The sequence below is a fragment of the Astyanax mexicanus genome, chromosome 19 (genome assembly GCF_023375975.1).
Source record: "Astyanax mexicanus isolate ESR-SI-001 chromosome 19, AstMex3_surface, whole genome shotgun sequence".
In the NCBI taxonomy this organism is placed as follows: domain Eukaryota; kingdom Metazoa; phylum Chordata; class Actinopteri; order Characiformes; family Acestrorhamphidae; genus Astyanax; species Astyanax mexicanus.
In genome coordinates this window covers 25,116,397-25,139,248 of record NC_064426.1, presented here as the reverse complement: position 1 = coordinate 25,139,248, position 22,852 = coordinate 25,116,397, and positions in this window count along the sequence as shown.

The following is a 22,852-nucleotide window of genomic DNA, read 5'->3' as shown; positions in this document are numbered from 1 at the left end:
GCTGTGGTGTCTCACCCAGGTGCTGAGCTGTTGCTCAGGTGTTTCTAGGTGGTTGCTATTGTATGCTATATGGGGGTGGTTTGGTCTCCAGCCTGGACTAACACCATTACTGCAGTGTTAACAGTGGGCCATTGTGCTTGCCCAACTATCGCACCATTAGCACTGACACCATGCAGCCACCAGCCTTGCTCAGCATTGTTACTGTGGTATTAGCATCGCTGTCAGGGGATTAGCATCTCCTAGCATTGCTATCACATTGTTAGCATCGCAACTGACAACCACACCTTGCACAGCATCTTCCACCCGGGCATTAGTACCAAGCCATGTTCATCAGGGGCTTCTTCTTAAATTTCTTTTAAATATGTGGTCTAAATATATGGTCTTAGCTAGGCTAGGCTTGAGTCCTTTACCAGAAAGGCTTATATGAAATGCTACACAAAACAAAATGAATTTCATGTTTTCTGTAACTGCACCTTTTACGAAATAAAAAGAATCCCTATTGTTCAAATGCCATTGACAATTCCATGCATCCAACTAAGCTTAGCACATTTTTCTTGTTTGGTAGATACTAAGATGTTCCAACCGGATGCTATGGTGGATGCTATGGTGTCTCAGATATTTGCCAGGGTTTTGTTGTATTGCTAGGCCATTCCACTGTAGTTGCTATTGTATCCCAGGTGGTTAAGCAGGCAGCAGTGGCAAGAAAAAGTAATTTGCTGGGTTCCTATATACCATCACTAGAAGCTGGTAAGAGGAGTCTGGGGATCTCTGGATTGTTAATGTGGAGCTTAATGTGCCACGTCGCCTCAGAGTGTTGAGCCGAGAGAGAGAGACAACCGTGGGGAAATCAAAGAAGGGAGAAAGAAAAAGATAAAAGGAGAATACCAGGTGAGATATAACAAGACATTTTTTGTGAGGGTTGGAGCAGTGAAGCCTCCTAGCAGCTGGATCCTTGTGTAGTCGGTAATGTTCCAGAAACTTGGTGTAACCTTATGCAGAAGTTCAATAAAAGAAAAGTGCGTATGTTCTCAAAGTAATATGAAAGAACCTACTTATGGGCAACAGAATGAGATTGAGATTATGTGTCTGAATTGTCCTGTCATGCTGAAGTTTCTGCAATGTCAATAACAATGAATTCTGTTGTTTTTTATAAGGTGTTTCACTGTATGGCACTTTTGTAAGGTATGAACCACTTCATACCAAGAACCCCTCACAAGACCTGTTGTTTTGAAGATTATGTTTTTTGTCCCAGTCTAGCCATCACAATTTGGGTCTTTTCTAAGTGGCCATACTCCATCATTATCAGCTGTCAGTTTGTGACAAAAGAGCCACTCTTGGCATTTACAAAGCATTTTATTACCATGTCAGTGTCACTGACAGCTGTGTTGAGAATGGCCCATCACCCAAATATTTTTCGGCCAATAACTGTCCTTTGGTCACACACTGACCAATGAAGAATGATATAGAAGGTAGCTGTTAAATGCTTGCTAACAGAACAGATACTGTGTGCTACAGTAAGTGATTGTACATCTTTTTAGAGGTATTGTAAGGTACTCTTTATCATAGCTTGAATGTTTTCCTACTTTTTTCTGTCCGAGTGACTCTATATTGCAACTTGTTTGCATGTTATTCCATGCAAATAAAATCCTGTATGCTTCCATGGCCCACTGCCAGAGTTACTTTACATCATGACCTGCATGTTTTCCAAGGCCCTCCAGCTGGCCACCAACGTCAATATACGTTAATTTTAGGTTGATATTGGTCATGATGTCAGATGACAAACATTTTGTCAGGATAACGTCTAATACTGTTACGTTGCTGCAGTGATTCAACATCAGAACTTGGATATTTCCACAGCGTGCCACTTGCAGTGCTACTCTTCACTGCAACTTGGATGTTTTCAAGCCTACTGCTAGAATGACTCTACACCAGAACATGCATGTTTTCCTAGACTGGCCACTTGTGTTACTCTACATTAATTCCTGAGGGTTTCCAAGCCTGCTGCTTGAGTTACTTGAGTTAGCTTCCATAGCATACTGATGGACTTATTATATCTGGGCTGGAATGTTTCCTGAGATTGCAGTATCTCCACTGCAATATCTGTTTCTAAGCCTGCTGCCATAATTATTCCACACCACGACTTGAATATTTCCACTGTACTCAGATGGGTAGAGTGGAAGCATCCCAGGTGTTTTATAAGCGTGCAGTGTTTCTTGGATATTTCCAAGCCTGCTTGCTAAGTTTGCAACTTGATGCTTCCACTGTACGTTGTGATTTATAGATTTTAGTAACAGAATTACTCTGACTTGCATAATGCCTGGGATGTTTCCTAAACTTGCAATGTCACTACATCACAGCTTGGGTGTTTCCATAGCCACCCTATTACCCTATGGTGACTTGGATATTTCCAAGCCTTCTACTGGAGGTACTTAACATCAAAACTTGGATGCTTCTGCTCTACATCATACTTCGGATGGTGCCACAGCGCGCTGGTAGACTCATCATCTGTTTCCTTTGGATGTTTCCTGAGCTTTGTTTCCAAGCCTTCTGCCAAAGTAATTCCACACCCCAAATTAGATGTTTCCAATGTACATTGTGGCTTAAATGTTTCCACAGTTAACAACAGACTTAGTCTGACTTACATACAGTAACAGCTGGGATGTTCCCTGAGCTTGCAGTGTTGCTACATCACAGCTTGGATGTTTCCACAGCCCGCCACTTGAGTTACCCTACATTGTGACTTGAATGTTTCCAAGCCTGCTGCTGAAGTTAATCTACTTCAAAACATTGACAGCACCACTCTCTATTGATGCTGGGATGTTTCCTGACCTTGCAGTGTCTCTACATTGCAGCTTGGATGTTTCCAAGCCTACTGACGGAATTATTCCCCCCTGCGTCATGGATGATTCCACTGTATATTGAGGCTTCGATGTTTCTTCAATCACCAAAAGACTTACTCTGACTTATATAACAGCTGAGATTTTTTGAGCTTGCAGTGTTGCTACATCACAGCTTGGATGTTTCCTCAGTCCACCACTTAAGTTACCCTACATTGTGACTTGGATGCCCGCTGCTTGAGGTACTTTTTTATATAATTTTCTTTCTTTTTTTTTTTTTTTACCATTTTCTTCACAATTTACACAGCTAATTACCCAATCAACTCAATAGGACTCCCCCTATAACCAGTGATGCCCCAACACCAGGAGGGTGAAGACTAGCACATACCTCCTCCGATACATGAAGTCAGCCACCGCCTCTTTTCGAACTGCTGCTGACTCTGAATTGTCGAGTAGCCAGTGCGCTTGGAGGAAAGCGCAGCGTCTCGGTTCCAATACATCAGCTCACAGATGCCTTGTGCTGCGGACATCACCCTTTGAGTGATGAGTGAAAAGAACACCATCTACCCACACAGAGAGAGCAAGGCCACTGATGGCAAGCTACAAGAACAGGATTTGGCAATCTCCTGATCATATTGGCAGTGCCTAGCCCACTGGAATATAAACTCGGATGCTTAAACTCTACATTGTTTCCATAGCTTGGTGTTTCCTGAGCTTGCAGTGTCTCTACATCACAGCTTGGATGTTTCCAAGCCTGTTGCTGCTGCTGTTTCACACCGAGTATGATGAGTATGACGAGTATGATTCCACAGTACATTGTGGCTTGGATGTTTCCACAGCTTGCAATTGGACTTACCCTACATTGTGGCTAAAATATCACCACTTGGAATTCCTCTGTGCCAGTTTGTTACTTGTTGGCTTGGATGTTTCCACAGCCCACCACTGTAGTTTCCCCTCATTTGTGACTTTGATGTTTCTAAGCCTTCTTCCATAGTTGATCTACATTACAACTAGTATGTTTCCACAGCTCACTGGCAGCAGACTTAGTCTACACCATGGCTGGGATGTATGTTTCCTGAGCTTGTTTTGTCTCTATATTCAGCTTGAAGCCCTTCCATTACAGCCACTGGAGTGACTGTCCTTTGAGGCCCTGAGGCTTCTCAGACTGAGCATATCCCCATTCATAAGGACTCAATCTGGACAAGCCTTGGACTTTGCAGGGAAACTTTGGGAATATTCTGTTGTTGCTGATGTGGAGAATCCCCAGGCTTGATGACAAAAGTGCTATATAAACTAAACAGTCCATGATGAAAATGCTGATTTATTCACATTTGCTTTTTTTTTGCATAGTTTGTAGAAATGTAATTAAAAATCACAAAACATTTGAAACATTTGAAAGCCTGCTCTCCCTTGTCTCCCTTTCCTCATTTTAGTGTCTTATCTCTTTTCCTTGCTCTTCCCTTACTCTCTTTCTCACAAATTCTTTGTCTCTCTCTCGCTCTATCTGCCTTTCACTCTCTCTGCAGTCTCTTTGCAAATCCTTAATAAATTATTAATCAAATGCTCTGTTCTACATATCGTGTTGATTTCTACCTCAGGGTGTACGCCTGCATACTATTAGTTTAAGATGTATGAGCGTGTATCTTCTTTTTCACGCTCTTGTACGAGTGCACGTCAGTGCATTAGAGCAAATTTATACCTCCGCAGGAATTCATGAGCAGAAACACAGAGCATTTGTTTTGAGCTCTGAATTTTGCCAGACGCGCTACAGGCTTTTGCATTTCTCCTGAAGGAGCTCAGCCAAATCGACGCATGCATTAATGGGGCACACACGTCCAGGCTGTTACCGACTGTGAGAGCCAGGCTAAAAAGGAGCTGCACGTCTGACATCTGTCAAACTCAGGCAGGCAGATGGAGGGAACTGGAGGGAACAAATGAGCTCGACTCTGACACCCGCCTCTGATGCCAGTGGGCCCGCGCTTTCATGCCTCTCTCTCTCTCATGCTTATTTCATAGTTTGTTTGCTTACTGGCTTGGATGACAACTTCCAGGGAAATTTTGAAACCAGAGAAGTTCTATTTTCTGTTAACAAAATGGTTCTGCCAAACTTTAAATTTGAACAATTTATATTGTTTTGGATTGTAGTCTATTATCTGTGATGTTTGATGTCTGAAGTTAGCTTTTTTAGTTTAGCAGTGGAGGCCAACAGTAAAGTTGTGAAGTTTGTGTTGAGGTGTACTTTGTGAGTCAGGATCAACACTGGCCAGTGTGCTCATAGCAAAGTAAGAGCAATTATTGGGGTTCAAGTAAGGCCTAAAAGTTGGCCCCAGATGGGTGGACGACATGGTGGCTTAATAGTTAGCATGTTTGCCACCCAGTGCTGGGATCCTGAATTCAAGCCCATACCTGGGTGGAGTTTCCATGTTCTCCTTGTAGAAACTATGTTGTAGCTTAGTTTCAAAAATGAAACCGAGTCTTACTGGACAGTGTTACTAATCTCTTGTTGAGTACTCTCATTGTGATGTGCTGTTGGCAATCTAAGGAGGTACAAAAACTAGGTTAGCTTTTAGTCTTGCTTCTCTAAAGTTGTCTTTTTAAATATTGTTTTACCATAAAAAACTACAACATTGACTACAACATTTACTAGTAGTATTACAACATATGTAACAGCTGCAGAAGGGGTTTGGGATTGGCCTGTTGTCCAGTTTCATAGGTATGCCAGGTTTGAAACTAAATTCTAAATAGTCTTAAAGGGGACATATTATGTAATACATTTTCCCTATTTTTTGAGTGTTTCAACCCAGGCTGCTTTTCTAGACTCAGAGAATCAGAGAGGCAGAAAAGCGGATATAGGGACAGACTGAAGGACAGAAAGAGAGAGAGGTGGACAATCAGCTTTCGGAAATCCGTTTAAAGTGCTTCGATCTGTGTCTGGTCCCCGTGAGTCATGCTGTGTGCTGTTTACCGACACAAGGTCTTTTTAGTGTTTGCATCCCTGCAGTAATCAAATGCACTGCAGGGGGCCCACGGATGAGCCTGGTGTGTGTGCACATCTGTGTGTTTGCAGGAACATCCTTAAGAAATACAAAGAACTCTCATTATAACTGGGGTAAACAAAACCTCTGTAATCCATGACAGGACAGCGGGGTCTGGAGGATGGTGGGGGTTGGTGTTTAACTTGTAATTATTTATTAGACACATGCATTTTGTTGTGCAGCAGCTTACAAACTGGGAAGAGAGCAGGAAAACAGTGGACAGTTTACTGTAAAGCTAAATCATATCTGTGTCTACTGTAAGTTGCGAGTGCATATAGGATAATGATGATGAACCTACACACAGTTATTCATAAAAAAGAGGTCACAAAAGTGGTTCCCCTAACAGGGGTGTCCAAACATTTCTGGTTGGGCCTCAAAATGAGGAATATTTGTGCAGTCATGGTGTCACGTCCTTGCCCTGTTTCCTGTCTGTTGTCATTTTTCTGTGTTTATTTACCTTTTCTTGCGTGACCCTGGTTCCTTAGTGTTTCTTTGCCCTCACCTGTGTTCAGTTTGTAACTCCGCCCCTTAGTCCCAGGTGTTTCCTGTTTCCCGTGTGTGTGCTCCTCCATTTATAGTCTGTGTTCCCTTTCTCCCGTGTCGATCCTTGTACGTTTCACGTCTGTCAGTGCTCCGTGTTTTTGCTTGTTTCTTCAGTCCTGGTTTCTTTATTCCATGTTTATTTTGTGTTTATTTTTGTTAATACATTTTTGTATAGTTTGCGTTTGCGTCCGCCTCCTTGTCCTTCCCGCACCCTCCCTGACACATGGGCCACAGACTCTGTAATAAAACAAATACTGAAATATACTACCTATAATAATACATTTTCTTGATTACTATCATTTAAATATCATTTAATTGAGTTACTTTATCTTTATCTATCTTTGAGAGTGTTTTGTAAACTAAGATTTTTCAAATTGATGTTTCATAATGTATCTTAATATTATTCTCCATCATTATGGAAACTGATTCCAGTACGGAATCCATTTTCCGTTTCTTTGGAGTTGACATGTTCTCCCAAAAGCTTAGAAACATTAATGTAGGCACAATAAAGGAAGGAAAGGAGATGAGGAGCGTTTTAAATTGGGTTTATGTCATAGCGACACCTAGCATTCAAACTTTGAATCTTACATTATAAAAAACCTGCTTAATATCGGGCCAACTTTCATTTTATTTCTAAAATACCTTGCGTGCCATTTCAAAACAGGAAACAGGCCACAAATGACCCGCGGGTCATAGTTTGGACACCCCTGCCCTATAAAAAGGCTCTTAAAGGCAACTCTGAGAGTAGTGTACCTCTTGGTGAGAGAATTTTCACTGCTAGACATGCCCCTAGCATGAGTACGTCACTGGACTGAGAGAGGAACGATGGTCTTTTCCACAAATTGCCAGACATCTATGCCGTCCATCAGCCAGGTGCTGTCACATTTGTTTGTAGTGCTGTTGTGAATGAGAAACCTGAACTGCTATGACCTGGTAATGTATTGCCTTTAGCAGTGAAGTATAGTAGTTATACAAGGGACACTAACAGCTCAGCCATGTGTCCATCAAAAGCTGTGTTGCCTCTATAACAGGGCTTCCTACTGGCACTTTTCAGCAGGATAATGCTTACCCACACACAACAAGGGTTTTCCAGGAATGTCTAATCCAGATTGAAATGCTTTTTTTTGGCTTGCATGGTTGACAGATTTATTGCCAGTTGAACAGCTGTAATGGCAGTTTTGGCAGCATACGATATACAGAACATTTATGTGAAAAAACTACATTTATTAGATAGTTTGATATCAAGTTTCCTCGTGGTCATAGCAAACTGCTGGTGTATTAAAAAGACTCTATTTTTTATTATTTCTCTCTCTCTCTCTCTCTCTCTCTCTCGCTCACTCACTTTCATCCACTCACTCGCACACATATGGGATAATTAGGCAGAATTGCAGTGTGCATTGGTTTTGATGATACTTGGGCAGCTGCTTGTGTTGTTCTCCGCTTTGATACGTCCTGTTCTCTCATTATCCATCATTTTCTTAATAGCTGCCCAGGTTCGCCTCACACGCAGGTCCACGCTCTGACCATCATGCTGCATATTCATCACAGCCGTAATTGCTGACGGCTGCCGTATCAGGCATTTAATATGCTTTTAATCAAGAAATAAAGTTTACCGACAGCAAGATCAAGAAGCTATTTACATTATCTCCTTTTTTGCAACACAGCAGAGGAAGCTGATTATTCTCCTTTGTTCATTTTCACTTACGTTTTCTCTCTCTCCAGTGTTTCTTGTCTGAATAATTAGCATGATTATGCTTAATAAGACCTAATGGCTTAATCACACACACACACAGACACACACATAACCCATTTACCTGTGTCGGAAAGGATCTTTGAAAAATTGTAAAAGGGTAATTTGCTTTGATGTTGTAAAATGTCATAATTAATGAGTCTATCAGCAGTTTTTACACATTTAAAACAGTGAACTGTAACTGCATACATGGACTTTTTGGCACCCCAAAACACATAAATGTTAATGATACCAGTCCATTTTGGTTCTAATCCTATGAAACCGTTAAAATTATATTTTGTTCACATGTAAAATTACAAAATTACAGATGCTCACCGATGATTTTACTTAACAAGCCTATTTACCGCCCCAATATTTGCCTCATAATTAAACACGATTATTTTCTTTCTTTTTATGGTGGGCTGCTCAACAAAAATGAAAATTTCCGCTATGATTCACTGGTTTATAGCTGTCCTTTCGTTGTGTCCTCTCAGTGTGATGTGCAGTCAACAAGCTGATTTTAGCTGACTCCACCCTCAGCTCAAATCTCAATAATGCAAAAAAAAGGGGGGAGTAGTTTACTTGGGGCACTGGGTGATGTATGGGTTCAGGAGCAGGGCAGATAGGAAAAGCTGTTTGGTTGGACCTCACCAGGGAATAGGTTGTTATTGATTGATTGATTAATTTCCTTATTGTGAATGTCCGTGTATCAAAGTACATGGAAACATCATCCTCGCCTATAGCATAGTTGAACCTGTAAGGGTGCTGTAAAGGCGAAAATGACTGCAATAAAAGTGTTTTTTAAAGGGTAGGTCAAATTTTAAGCAGGACTGGTATGTTTCACAACTTCAAAGGGACACATTTCAGATATGAAAATAAAGAAGCACTAAACCCTAAACCATATTTTTTAAGTCTTTCCTTACCCTTTATTTGTCCAGGTTGTGTAGCTGGTTAGCTGTAGCTTTTAGCCTAGCACAAGCCCCTTTTTTTGTTTGTCTCCAGCTTGGGGAGTATAATGCCACTGTCCAATAAAAATCATGCCGTTTTACAGGAGAGGTAATAAAACCTTAACTTTTAATGGAAGTCAATGTTAAAAGAGTTTGTTTCAGGTCATTTTGTAGAATTTCTATTGGTTCATTTATCAAGATTTTTTTTTTTAACAATGTAAGGGACAATACTATACTATTACTATATCCAAGCTGCATAATGCTGCATAATTATATTAATGAGACATAATTGTGTATTCTGTAATATTATCTTCTAATTAATTTTATTAATTAAAAAAAAAAAAATTCTTCAGATGCTGTTGTATCTGTCTATCTTGTCCAGAAATGCATGTATACAGCTCTTCATGAGAGAGTGATCAGTATGTGATTTGTATTTACATTTTTAAACTGAATTATACCTTTATACAGTTATAATTATGCAATTACACAGCAGTATGGAGAGCACAGTAGCAGAAATGACCAATCTTCACATAATATTGCATTAAAACATTAATCAAATGATCAATATATGTTATATTATCTGTATTAACTGTGTGTGTGTGTGTGTGTGTGTGTGTGTGTGTGTGTGTAAAGAGAGAGACAGCGTGAGTGTGTGTGTGACGTGATTGATAGGTCTGGCTTGGTGTGTCAACCTGAAGATAGATGTCATCACTGAGCTGGCACTACAGAGCTGAGGTGTTTACCTCAGCAGTGCTGCTACACACACACATACAGTACCAGTCAAATGATTGGACACACTTTCTCATTCAATGTTTTTATTTATTTACTGAATACTGAATTCATCCATCCAACACATAAAGAATCATGTAGTAACTTTAAAGTGTGAAGCATTTAGGTGACTCCTATCGGGGGCTAACTGGATGTTAACTTCTGTTTTTTTGAGACTGTTAATTCTGACCGACTTATCCTGTGCAACAGAGGAAACTTTTGGTCTTCCTTTCCTAGGTCATAATATTGTTGATAGTCTTTGCGACTACACTTGAGGATACTTTCAAAGTTCTTGGAATGTTTTGTACGGAATGACAATAACATTTTAAGGTAAAACAAAATGCAGAAACAGTCATTCTTACAAATAAAAAAGCATTCAGTTGTTTTCTTTCATTCATTTGAGTATTACCTTTATGGACCACAAAAAGGCAATTTTAGTTATTTAGCTATTTTTATTCATTTTTATATTTATTTGTTTATTTATATCATAAAAGTATTGATTAAAAAATATATATTGTATATACTGTACTGCTGCAGAAGTTTCACCTAGCATTAAAAAATATCAAAAGCCATTTTCAGAATGGCCACTAGGTGCCACTAAATTTGTTCTCACACTCCTTTAACAAATCCTGTTTAGACCTCAGGTTAGGACCTCACACCCAATTAGCATACAAAACAAATAAGAACTGTGGAATTGTAAAAAAATAAATAAATAAATATATACATTTTACACATTTTTTATATTTATTATTTATACTTATGCAATTTTTGTTCTCCATAGTCTCAGACTGAAGCTTGTTCTTTACACAGTCTAGAATGTCCACATCACTAAAAGCATTTAAAATTTAACTTCTTTATCCACCAGACATAGCTTCTCCCAGCTATGTGTTCCAAGAAAATCTGGTTATGTGAGCTGTACATAAGGTTAAATAGCCTGTTGGACTGTTGGGATAGCATAGCTAGCTTGCTAGTGTCCACAGCAGTAGCTACTTAAGACTGCATTTCGTACAATACGATATGACCTGAAAACCATTTTCCATGTTTATCACACCAGATTATAACTTAACTTAACTTAACTTTTTTTTTGGCTATTTTGAAACATAAGGCGCACCGGACCATTAGGCGCATAATGTTACCCTAGTAAAGAACATAGGTGTTGTCATGTTTTCCTTCTAATTCAGCAGGGTCTCACTGCTGGTGGTGGTGTGGTAGGTTAAGTAAGTTAAGTAAAGCTAAGCTAAGTAAACAAAAACTGTTGTTCTTAAAAAAACTAACCGGAAATTCTAAGACAAATTCGAACAAATCAAACTCTAGAATGAGGTGGATACTGTGCTATGGCAAATGATTAAATAAAATACACACATTTTAACACTTATGCTTATCACACTGCATGTTATTTCGCCTTTAATGTTTATAAATTCTCATTTTAAACACCCTCATGTTAACATCGTTCTCCAGGACATGCAAGCTTGCATATTTTCTCCCTGAAGGCATGTTGTGTTGGATTTCTCTACTCGCCTATAAATATCTGGACATGACTGATGGAAAAAAAAATCAATCGGGTGGAATATAAATGGAAATATTGACCAACTACAAATCAGCTGGAGATTTCTCTATAGGAAACTCATTTGCTTTAAACAGCCTAGTAAATTTTTTACTCCGATATGGTTTCAGGACCACATGTTCCTCAAGCTTCTGGATGAGCTATGATAGCTGAAAGGGATAAATCTGCCAAAATGAAAAATATAACCCTGCCAGCATCAGTTGTAAACATGCTTACTCTCATTATACAGTAAAATAGAAGTCGTAATAGGCGCTAAAATATGATTTTCTGGTTTAAAGATGACCAATCCATTTCTTATGATATACACTATTTGTCAGAATGTTGGTGGGTGCCATATTTTCACCTAGTTGCGCAGGGAATAGAATGGCAGTCTTCTGGTACTAGATTGGTACATTTGTCTGTACTTTTAAGGCATTTAGTAGATGCCATTATTCAGATTGACTTACAAAAGTGCTTTGTTTTTAACTTTAAATAATATCCTTAGCTATTGTGTAGAGGCAAGGATGAAAAGATAAATCAAGCTTAGTTACTGCTACATTAAGCAGGCTTAAAGCTTACACTGAATAGTGATGCTCATTGCTATCTTACACCCTGCCACCCCCGCAAAACTCTGCCCTCTTCTCTGGGCCAAAGCTCATTTAAAATATAACATTTTGATTAATCTGACTATAAACAAGATTTCCATTTCGGCTCAGCCCATTTTAAATTAGCTTTGTTTATGTACAGAGCTATATAGCATTTTGATGCATATTTAAATGATACATCGCTATTCACAGCCTTTTGACACCTTATACAAAATGTATAAACCGCACTGAGCCGAGTGTGTATGTGATTGATGTTCCGTGTGCTTGTGTAATGACGCTCACGAATGGTGAAACAAACACACACACACACACGAATACATACACATGGCCTAAAAGAACAAAGAAAATGTGTCTCATGTCATGTTCAATCAGAAACACCATTTCTCAGACTGAACCAAGCATAGCTAATCTAACTGACATCTTGGAGGCTTTGGCTGTGGGGCTGTGAGTGTTTGTATGTGTGTGTGTGTGTGTGTGTGTGTGTGTTTGTGTTTGTAGTAGCAAACAAGCATGAGCGCTCATGTTCATTTTATCAATTCCTGCTTGTATCACCAGAATCATTTAATCATAAAAACAAGTGTTACTTCAGCGGCTTGGTGATTTGATCAAAAGCATAGCTCATGCTACTTCTAAGCCCTATGCCTGGTCCACGCTAGAGGATTTATTTAATCTGGTTTATGTTGAGAATGTGAGAAACCCCACACTTAAATACATTTTTCACAGATTTTACCATCTTTAATCAGGTTCAAAATCATCTCCCAAAATAAACTGGGCCTATTCTTACACCCTATGCAAGGCCTTGCGCCTGTCTTGTTTACATAGCGATAATATCTAAGCCGATGGATATGGTGGTTGGTATTGGTGTATTGCTATCTAGGCAGTGTAAAACACAGGTGCACCCCTGACTAATTTGAACCCTGACAACAGTCACCAGTCTGACGTTTATTGCTACCTTGGCAATTCACCGCACCGCACCCAACTTCTACATCAACAATAAACAGTATACTAAATAATATTGAGGTTATACACACGTATAAAGAGCACATACAGAAGCTTTATAGGGCACATAAGTTAAAGGCATATATATAGTTCTAGGTACTCAAAAATTTCAATTTCAGATATCAGGTCTGAAGTTAACATAATTTAAATCCATCCCATACATTTCTGTTTATATGCCCAATTGAGTTTGACTTGGTCTATGCCACTTCTGCTTCTAGTCTAGGCCTTGGTCTTGTCTTGGACGTGATTATTAGTCTTGGTCTTGACTCTGACTCAAAATGTCCTAGTCTCAGTGTTGACTTGGCCTCTTCCTCTCCTGGTCTTAATATTAACTTGGACTCGACTACTGTAAGTAGTGGTCTTGATCTGGAATAAACGTGTCTTGGTCTTGACTTGGACTTGACTATTAGTCTTGGTCTTAACTATGACTCAAATTTTCCTGGTCTCAGTCTTGACTATGACTCAAATTTTCCTGGTCTCAGTCTTGACTTGGTCTCTGCCTCTCTTGGTCTCAGTCTTGACTTGGACTTGACTAGTCTTGGTCTTGACTATGACTCAAATTTTCCTGGTCTCAGTCTTGACTTGGTCTCTGCCTCTCTTGGTCTCAGTCCTAACTTGGACTTGACTACTATAAGTATAGGGCTTGATTTGGATTTAACATGTCTTGGTCTTTACCAGGACTTGACTCTGAATCCAATTGTCCTGGTTAATCTTCACTTGGTCTTTGCTTTTCTTGGTCTCAGTCTTAACTCTAACTTGACTGCTATGCCTTGGTCTTGACCTGGATTCAATGTGTCCTGGTCTTGGCCTTGGTCTTGACTTGGAATTGACTATTAGTCTCGGTCTTGACTCTGATTAAAATTGTCCTGGGCTCAGTCTTGACTTTGTCTCTGTCACTCCTGGTCTCAGTCTTAACTTGAACTTGACCACTATAAGCCTTGGTCTTGACCTGGACTCAAAGTGCCCTGGTCTTGGTTTTGGTTTTGACTTGGACTCGGCTCTCTTGATTTGTCTCTTGGTCTCAGTCTTAAATTGGACTTGACTACAGTAAGTCTTGGTCTTGACTTGGATTTAACATGTTCTGATTTTGGCCTTGGTCTTGACCTGGATTTAGCTCTTGCGTTCTTGACTTCTCTCCTACTCCAGTTAAAGATTACCTACCTGCCTCAGAAAGTTCTGGTTCACTTCCCCACAGCCAACACAGAGCCAATAATCTTTACCTCTTGTCCAAATAATACCTGATTCTAATTCTGAGATTGCCCAGCCTTGCAACAGTTGCCAAAAAAGTACAGATTTCAGAGAGAAGTGTGGATAAATTAGAGGAAGCCTGAAGGAACATGCCAACCACTAGGAACTTTATTATCTGGAGGGATGGGAGGATATGTTTGCTAAAAAGAACTGTGCAGGCCTTGTGAGATTTCCCAAGAAGATTGTGCACAAATCCCAGTGTTGGCTTAATTCTAGCCAAACTTGTACGCCCCCATGCTGTCATATCCTCAGGATGCAAATAAAGGAGCTCTGGCTAGTTAACAAGTGAGTCCAACTTGTTTTGCCAGTATCATTACAGCTTCCATCCAAGTATCCTGGTATACACTCGTTCTAGCTTGGAAAGAGGCCGTCTAATTATGCATGCACCCACAAACCACCCCCACAGGCCCACATACACACACACACACACACACAAACTCACACACCTGAGTCACACTGTGTATGTAGGCTCTGCACTCTCTGTTCTAACATAGTCATATTCGATTTCCATAAGGTGCTGGATGACCTTTCTGTTTAGACTCCACTGGGCTTCTCCGGCTGTACAGGCCTGTCTGATCCATTACAACACAAGCGTGGATTTGCAGCTTGTACACACTCAACTGCTCATTCACTCCCACATAAACATGCATATTAGTGCCGCTGTTTTTGTGCGGACTTAGAGTACATTGCCCCACATTATACCGTGCAATTGTGAAATTAGAGGTGACATAAAGGATTTTTTTAAAGGTGCAATATACAACCCCAATTCCAATGACGTTGGGATGTTGTGTAAAGCATCAATAAAAACAGAACACAATGATTTGCAAATAATTTCTAACCTATATTCAATCGAATATACTACAACGACAGGATATTTAATGTTCAAACAGATACATTTTATTGTTTTTTTTGGAAATATTCACTCATTTAGAATTTGATACTTGCAACACGTTCCCAAGAAGTTGGGACAGGAACATGATTACCACTGTGTTACATCACTATAAGCGTTTGGGAACTGAGGACACAAACTGTTGAAGCTTTGTTGGTGGAATTCTTTCCCATTCTTGATTGATGCACTGTTGTCGTATTTTGTGCCCAGGTTCAGAGAAGACAGCAGCGTTTTTGGGTGTTGTTGATATCTGGCTTTTACTTTGCATGGCAGAGTTTTAACGTGCGCTTTTAAATGGAGCGAAGAGCTGTGTTCTTTGACAATGGTTTTCCGACGTGTTCTTAAGCTCATGTAGTAATATCTATTCCTTAACTTTTCCAGTCTTTTCTTGCCCCTGTGCCAACTTCTTTGGAACATGTTGCAGCATCAAATCCAAAATGGGTGAATATTTGCAAAAACTAATAAACTAAATCTTGTCTTTGTAGTGTATTCAATTGAATATAGGTTGAAAAACAGATGGAAATTATTGCATTCTTTTTTTATTTATGTTTTACCCAACATCCCAATTTAACTGGAATTGTGGTTTATAACTTTTTTGGTCAGTTTTGATTACAAAGGTATTTGGGACATCTGCTCATGTATTGTTTTTTTTTTTTTTTTTTAAAAAAGGATATCAAGGGAATAAAACAGAGTTTACTTTGCTCCTGTTTGGAGTAACTGTCTCTACCATCTAGGCAATGTTTTTTTTTTTTTTTTACCAGATTTGGCATTGATGTATACAGAGTGTTTCTATTACTGCTGTCAGTCTGATTAGTATTCTCTGTTTGTCCTGTTTCCTCCCTTTTGGTTTTGCCATTTGGCTTTGTTCACCTGGCTTGTTTGGAGCTCTGGCTATTTGAATCTTTGCTCAGTTCATGATTTGTGATTCTGATTTGCTTATATCGGTTTTTAAACCTTGTTTTACCCGTTTTATCTGTGAGTGTCTGACTAGTCCTTTGAGTTTTACATATAGAGTATATTTCACATATGTTTGTCAGTTAAATTATGAACCCTTATCTTTGGGTTCTAAATATTTTGATTATCCATAAACAGTTGTATAGTAAAAGCTTTTTCTTCACCTAGAACTCTGCATTCAAATGAGAAACAATTTAGAAACACTTATATTTAAGTGCAGTAAAATATTGCTATGTCTAGACTCAGGCTTGAAAAGCCAAATGAAAAGAAGATCTGTTTTGTCCAATTTTAACTATCATGGGAGCCACCAACATGTTTTGTGGAATATTAAGAACTGCACTGGTGTAGTATATACTTTCTGAACAGAAATTTAAACATCTATGGGAGGCAGCTGAGAAACTTGCTCAGTATGAGGTTCACTTTGAAAACACTTGTTCTCTGAGAACTGGCCAGTATTTTCAAGTACATACATCTTGTCAGGTTTATTATGACTAATAATTATGTGGTGGTAAAACATTTTTGAATAATGAAAAGGCTGAATAAAGCTTCATAGAAGAGTAGAAGTAATGGGGAGAATGTTTAGAAACAGGTGAGAACATTCTATGTTTATTCTATGCTGAAAGGAACATTGTAGAAGAGTGATAATTATAGGGAAAATCAATGTCAAGATAATAAGAAAATTGGGGAAACCATTCTAGAACAGTGTAAATGCTGGAGAGAACATTCTAAACCAGTGTGAATGCTGGGGAGAACATTCTCAAACAGTGTGAATGCTGAGGAGAGCATTCTAAACCCAGTGTGAATGCTGAACAGAACATTCTAAACCAGTGTGAATACTGGGGAGAACATTCTAAATCAGTGTGAATGCTGAAGAGAACATTCTAAACCAGTGTGAATGATGAAGAGAACATTCTAAATCAGTGTGAATGCTGAGGAGAACATTCTAAACCCGTGTGAATGATGAAGAGAACATTCTAAACCAGTGTGAATGCTGAGGAGAACATTCTAGAACAATGTGAATGCTGAGGAGAACATTCTAGAACAGTGTGAATGCTGAGGAGAACATTCTAGAACAATGTGAATGCTGAGGAGAACATTCTAAACCAGTGTGAATGCTGAGGAGAACATTCTAGAACAATGTGAATGCTGAGGAGAACATTCTAGAACAGTGTGAATGCTGGGGAGAACATTCTAGAAAAGTGTGAGTGCTGGGGAGAGCTTCCTATAACAGTGTAGATGCTGGGAAAACAGTAGAACAGTGATAATTATGGGAAAAGCAATGTTAATATAATAAAAAAAAATTGGAAACTATTCTAGAACAGCATGAATGCTGGGAAAACATTCTAGAAGAGTGATAATTGTGGGTTGTTGATGTTAAGATAATAAGACAAATGGGAAAACCATTCTATAACAGTGTAAATGCTAAAGAGAACATTCTAAACCAGTGTGAATGCCGGGGAGAACATTCTAAACCAGTGTGAATGCTGGAGAGAACATTCTAGAACAATGACAATTGCTGAAGAGAACTTCTAAAACAAAGTAGAAAAGTCTGAATGGTGAGAATGTTTGGGACGAATATTCTTGTCCGTGGTGGTAAGAGCATTCTAGAATAGTTTGAATGGTGAAGAAAAGGTTTGAAAACTGTGCTAATGATTGGATGAACATTCTAAACAGTGTGAATAGTAAGGAACAAAGAATGATGGAAAACACAAAGTAGCACATTTTTGAAAGTGAGAATGGTGGAGAAAGCAGTGTAAGATGGTGAAAACACAGTATGGATACCAGGAAAATCATTCTAAAATAATGATAATGGTGAAAAATATTCATGTAGGATAATGTGAATTCTAGTCAGAATATTCCAAAGTAGTTTATAAAATGTGCAAGATTGGTGTAAAACATTGAGAATGATGGGAAAAAAATTCTCGAGCAGTTTAAATCATGGGTGAGTGTTCTGAAACATGCATAAACAACATCAAGGTTGACTTAAGCAGCCTTTTTTGACAGCTTTTGGAATAAGCGTTTTAATATTTGCATATGATCACCAACTGTCATAAACCACATAATGTTAATCTTTCTTTCTAAACAGAGCCCTACATCAAAGTCTTGAAAAACACTGTATTAAAACTATTACTACAAGTCTATTTTGGACTGTTTATTGTGAATTATTATGCTGTTCAGGCACATGGGTCACAAAGGTTGCATGCAGACGTGGCCTAGACATAAACATACAACTTTCCATCATTATCCATACAGATGTTCTCACAAGGGTTTTGTGCTTTCCTGTTAACAAGAGATCATTAGGTCCAAACACATACACACCCACACACACACATACACATTACAAAAAGAAGGCACTGTGTAAGCAGATTCCGGTTTACAGCTGAATGAAACACACAAGGAAAAACACTCCATTGTCTACCAAGTTATAAGTGTGTATGCATGCACACACAGACACACACACACACATGCAGCGTGTTTGGGATTAGGCTCTGGGACAGCCTGATCCCTTTGATGTGGAACCTGAGTACCTGCATGATAAAAGAAGAAGAGATGAGCAGAGCGAGAGAATAGAGGGATGGTGTGAACAGGAGAGCCTCTGCGTCAGCAGATTAACCTTTTGCAAAAGCCGTGATGCAAGTTTCCATTGTCCACCAGCAACAATGATGTTCAATACTGTGTTTTTTTGTGCATGTATGTTTTTGTGTATGATGACTATATTTTCACTGCTCAGCTGGGCTATAAAAAACACCACTTCCACCGTGTTTGCTCTGCTTGCTTTAAAATTAAGACTAATGGTCAAAATAAGGAAAAAGATGCAGTGCTTTTAGACCTCAAATAATACAAAGAAAGTTCATATTGTGAATACATTTGTGCTAGTAGTCTCTAATAGTCTGTTTCAAACTGTTCTCCCTGTGCACTTCATCTGGGCTGCTATTTGCCATTCTTCTTGTAGGTCACTTGATGTCTATCTGTGGTTGCTGACTGACATTTGAATAAGTTGACAGTCAATCTCCAGACCTGAACCCTATTAAAAACCTCTACACTGTAATTAAGAGGAAGATGGATGCTTAAAAGCCATCAAACAAAGCTGAACTGCTTGAATTTTTGAAGCAGGATTGGTGTAAGGTCACCCAAAAGCAGTGTGTAAGACTGGTGGGGAGCATGCTGCAAGATGCATGAAAGCTGTGATAAAAAATCAGGGTTATTTGACCAAATATTGATTTGTTTGTCTATGCCTTATTTTAGGTCTGAAAGCACTGTATCATTTTTTTCATTATTTTGTCCATTTCTCATTATCTGCAAAAACATGCTCTGTTTGGAACTTGGGAGAAATGTTGTCAGTAGATTCTAAAGTGGTCTCTTAATTTTTCCAGAGCTTTAGTTTAGAAGGTAGATGGTTGTAAAATGAAAATGCTCAGCAATACATTTTTATCAGTTTGCTCAACCGCCCGACTCCAGTATGAATTAGTCTATGGTAAAATGTGCTCAAATTGCGTGATTCTACTTCGCCTTTCAGTCTTTATTAATCTGACCGAACTGTGAAAAGTTCAGCATGCGTGCTTGACTCTAAGTAAACCAGAACTTGTTGCCTGGTTTCTCGCACCTCTCACACTTCATGTTCTTTACTGTTCTTTTTTGGCTGGCCCTGCCCGTTGCTTAGGAACCCTATCAGAAAAACGTCCACTCTTATCTTCTCACCTTCCTCATTTCCTGCGGCCCTCCCTTCTCATGCAGCAGCTGCTCTCCTGGAGTGAAGCGTGGAAGCGTGGAGCTGAGAGCGTGGGGGAGGAGGAGAGGGAGAGCTGTAATCATTCTGCTAAACCAACTGTAAAACATATGGATCTCTCACTCTCTCCTTGCTTTGCCCAAGCTGAGTCAATTCATTCAAAGTCTGGTATAAGAGTCCTTACCTCAATCAATGATCTATACGCAAGCCCGGACTGCACAGACTTACTCTTTATACTGTATAAACCCATGAGTGTACCAATGACTAAAACAAAAACATGGACAGATAAATGTCTGTCAAAGTGAAGCCCCCACAGGTCTAGCACCTCTGATGGCTGGTTGCAGTATGAGGTGTAGTTCTGTCCATCGCCAAGGTCCAATCCCATTTCCCCTATTGGCCCTACCACTTAGCCCTACCCCTCTGTTTTGCAAACCTATGTTTTTTTTGCTTGGTTTGAGGGGGAAATTTTAGGGCTACCTGATCCTTTCAATCTAAAATTTTCTTCAGACAAACTCTAAACAGAGGGCCAGGAGAAACTCTGGCAAGATGGTGGCACAAGCAAACAAAGTAAACCACAAATAAAGTATTTTCCTTTTTAAAAAATATGATAACCAGTATATTACCACTATATATTAAGTTTAATGTGTTGTTTCAATGTTTTATGGCCATTTTCTTCATATCAAGCATAAAAAAACTTGCTAGTAGTTAATCTCAGTAGCTAGCAAGCTCGCAAGCTAACTTTCCTGTTCCCCTAGCAAGCTTAATTGCTTGGATGGTGACATACGTGACCGAAAAACCCACAAATAAAGTATTTTCTAGCCATTTTCTTCATATCAAGCATAAAAAAACTTGCTCCCCTTTCTGGAGCCATCCGATGTCCTAAAGTTAGCTAGTTTACCAGCAGCTAGGTTGCTGAACTTTAGCTCTCCATTGCTATAGCTATATCTGTAAAAAGTGCATAAAGGGTTTTCCCAATTCTTAGAGGGAGGATTTCACCCTTTACCCATGTAAATCTGTCCCACTCGATCCCCAGAGTTACACTCGAAAATAAGGGGTACACAAAAGAAATATTATTGGGAAGAGGCTTTATTAACACAGGGCAATGCCGTTTCCCCAGTCATGGAGTAAGCCTGTTCTACGTTATTGAATAGTGATTTCCCAATAAAACTTCTGAGTTGGTTCAGAAGGTTGAGTTTGCAAAAAACAAAGTCCTCATATGGAGACAGGAGTTTATTTTACCATTAAAAATGAACATTGCCATTTGGGATCAGAATGTCCCAATGAGTCCAAAAAGCTTTCTACAGTAATTAAATAAACTAGTTTTAAACATAAAACTTAATAATAGCTTTTAGGGGGCCCATGTTTCTCTTTGGACTGGCTGTAGAAAACTGGGACTGGGACTGGGATTCCTGCCATCACATTTTTAAACAATTGAGCGTAATATTGTCATGTGACCATTAGATGGTATGGGCAGTGAAACCAAAGGGTTAACCACGTGAAGCCAAAGAGTTAACCTTTTAAAATAATTACCCTTTCAGACCCTGTTTGCATTTTCTTATTTTTTCAAATATTTTGTTGCACATAACTCTGTCAGAATAAGTCAGAATAGACTATAAACGAGCCAAAGAAAAGCCAATTAAGCCAATTTATAAGCCAATTAAACAACAGCTTAGCCCTGCAGACTGCACTGGAAAAAACAGCAGTTAAATTAAAAAAGGCAAATTAAAGGATTATTAAAGGATAATTTTGACTGATTGTATATAATTTAGAACACTGTTTTCATGTTTAATTTAGTGTTAAGGGATGGCTTAGTTAAGGCAGAGTTGAGGATGCAGAGTTTCAAAATGCTTTTATTTCCTGTTTTACAAAGAAACCGACCTCTAATGTTCTATGTTAATTTACTTGAGTAATGTAATTTTTTAAATATATTATTTAACTTAAGATAGCAGGATAATTACAGTTTTACATGTCATTCATTGGCTAAAATTGAACTAGTTAATTATAAAATAAATCTTTTTCAATGATTAGCCACTTTTTTATTCCACTTCATTTCACCCCTCAAGTACTTCAAAAAAGAACAAGTTGTTTGTGAAAGAAGTACTTGTACTTGTACATTTTGTTTTGTTCTCTTCTGAGAAAACTGTTTGGACACTGTTCTCGCCATATGCTCCGCTCGAGCGTAATCTCAGGCTGAAAAGACTTTCCATATTGCAGTTTATGGATTTGGGACATAATAGCAGAGATTACACCTTGGACAAAGCAGGAGATAAGGCGTTCTGCTTGCTGCGTTATGAATAGGCAGCGACATAATAAGTATAGATAAAAATACACATGCATACACAAAGTGAGAAGCGCTCTGTCCAGAAATCTGTGCAGTAATCAGAAATGACCTTTCACAGCACATGGGCTGAGTGTGGGATGAGGCTCTTTTTGGCCTAACTCCTGCTCCAGACAGGGGCTGATGCTCCAGACAGGCTTGACTACTCTCTTCATGCTAATTCTTTTCTCGTTTTGAAGAATTCTCACACTTTCGAGTGACGCGTTTTACCTTGAGTGGTCATCATTGGCTCCAGCATGTGATGGCCTTTTCTTTATTGTTCTTCTATAGAATGTAACCTTAAATAACAGGGTCAGCCGAGTCATGCTCTGACTTCCTTATGAATGGCTAGGTTGCAGACACTTGAAGGTGATTGGCTGAGGTATAAGCACTCTTCTCGGTGATTGGAGTAGCCAGGATAACACTTGTTGCTGATTGGCAAAGACATGAGTGGTCTTGGTTAGTTGCAAAACTTGGATTGGATCTATTGAAATGCTACACAGAAATGTAGGTTTGTCTTAGATTGTCTGTGTGTTGATTTTGTTTACATCTCCGGAAAGAAAAAGTAAAAAAAAAAAAAAAAAACATATAAATACATGCAAATTATCAAAACAGTCTCAACTGGAGACAGATCAGGAATGCAGACCATTCCAGTATCTGTAGCATCTTCTTTAACACAGCCAAGTCTTTGTCACGTTTTCAGCGTGTGAT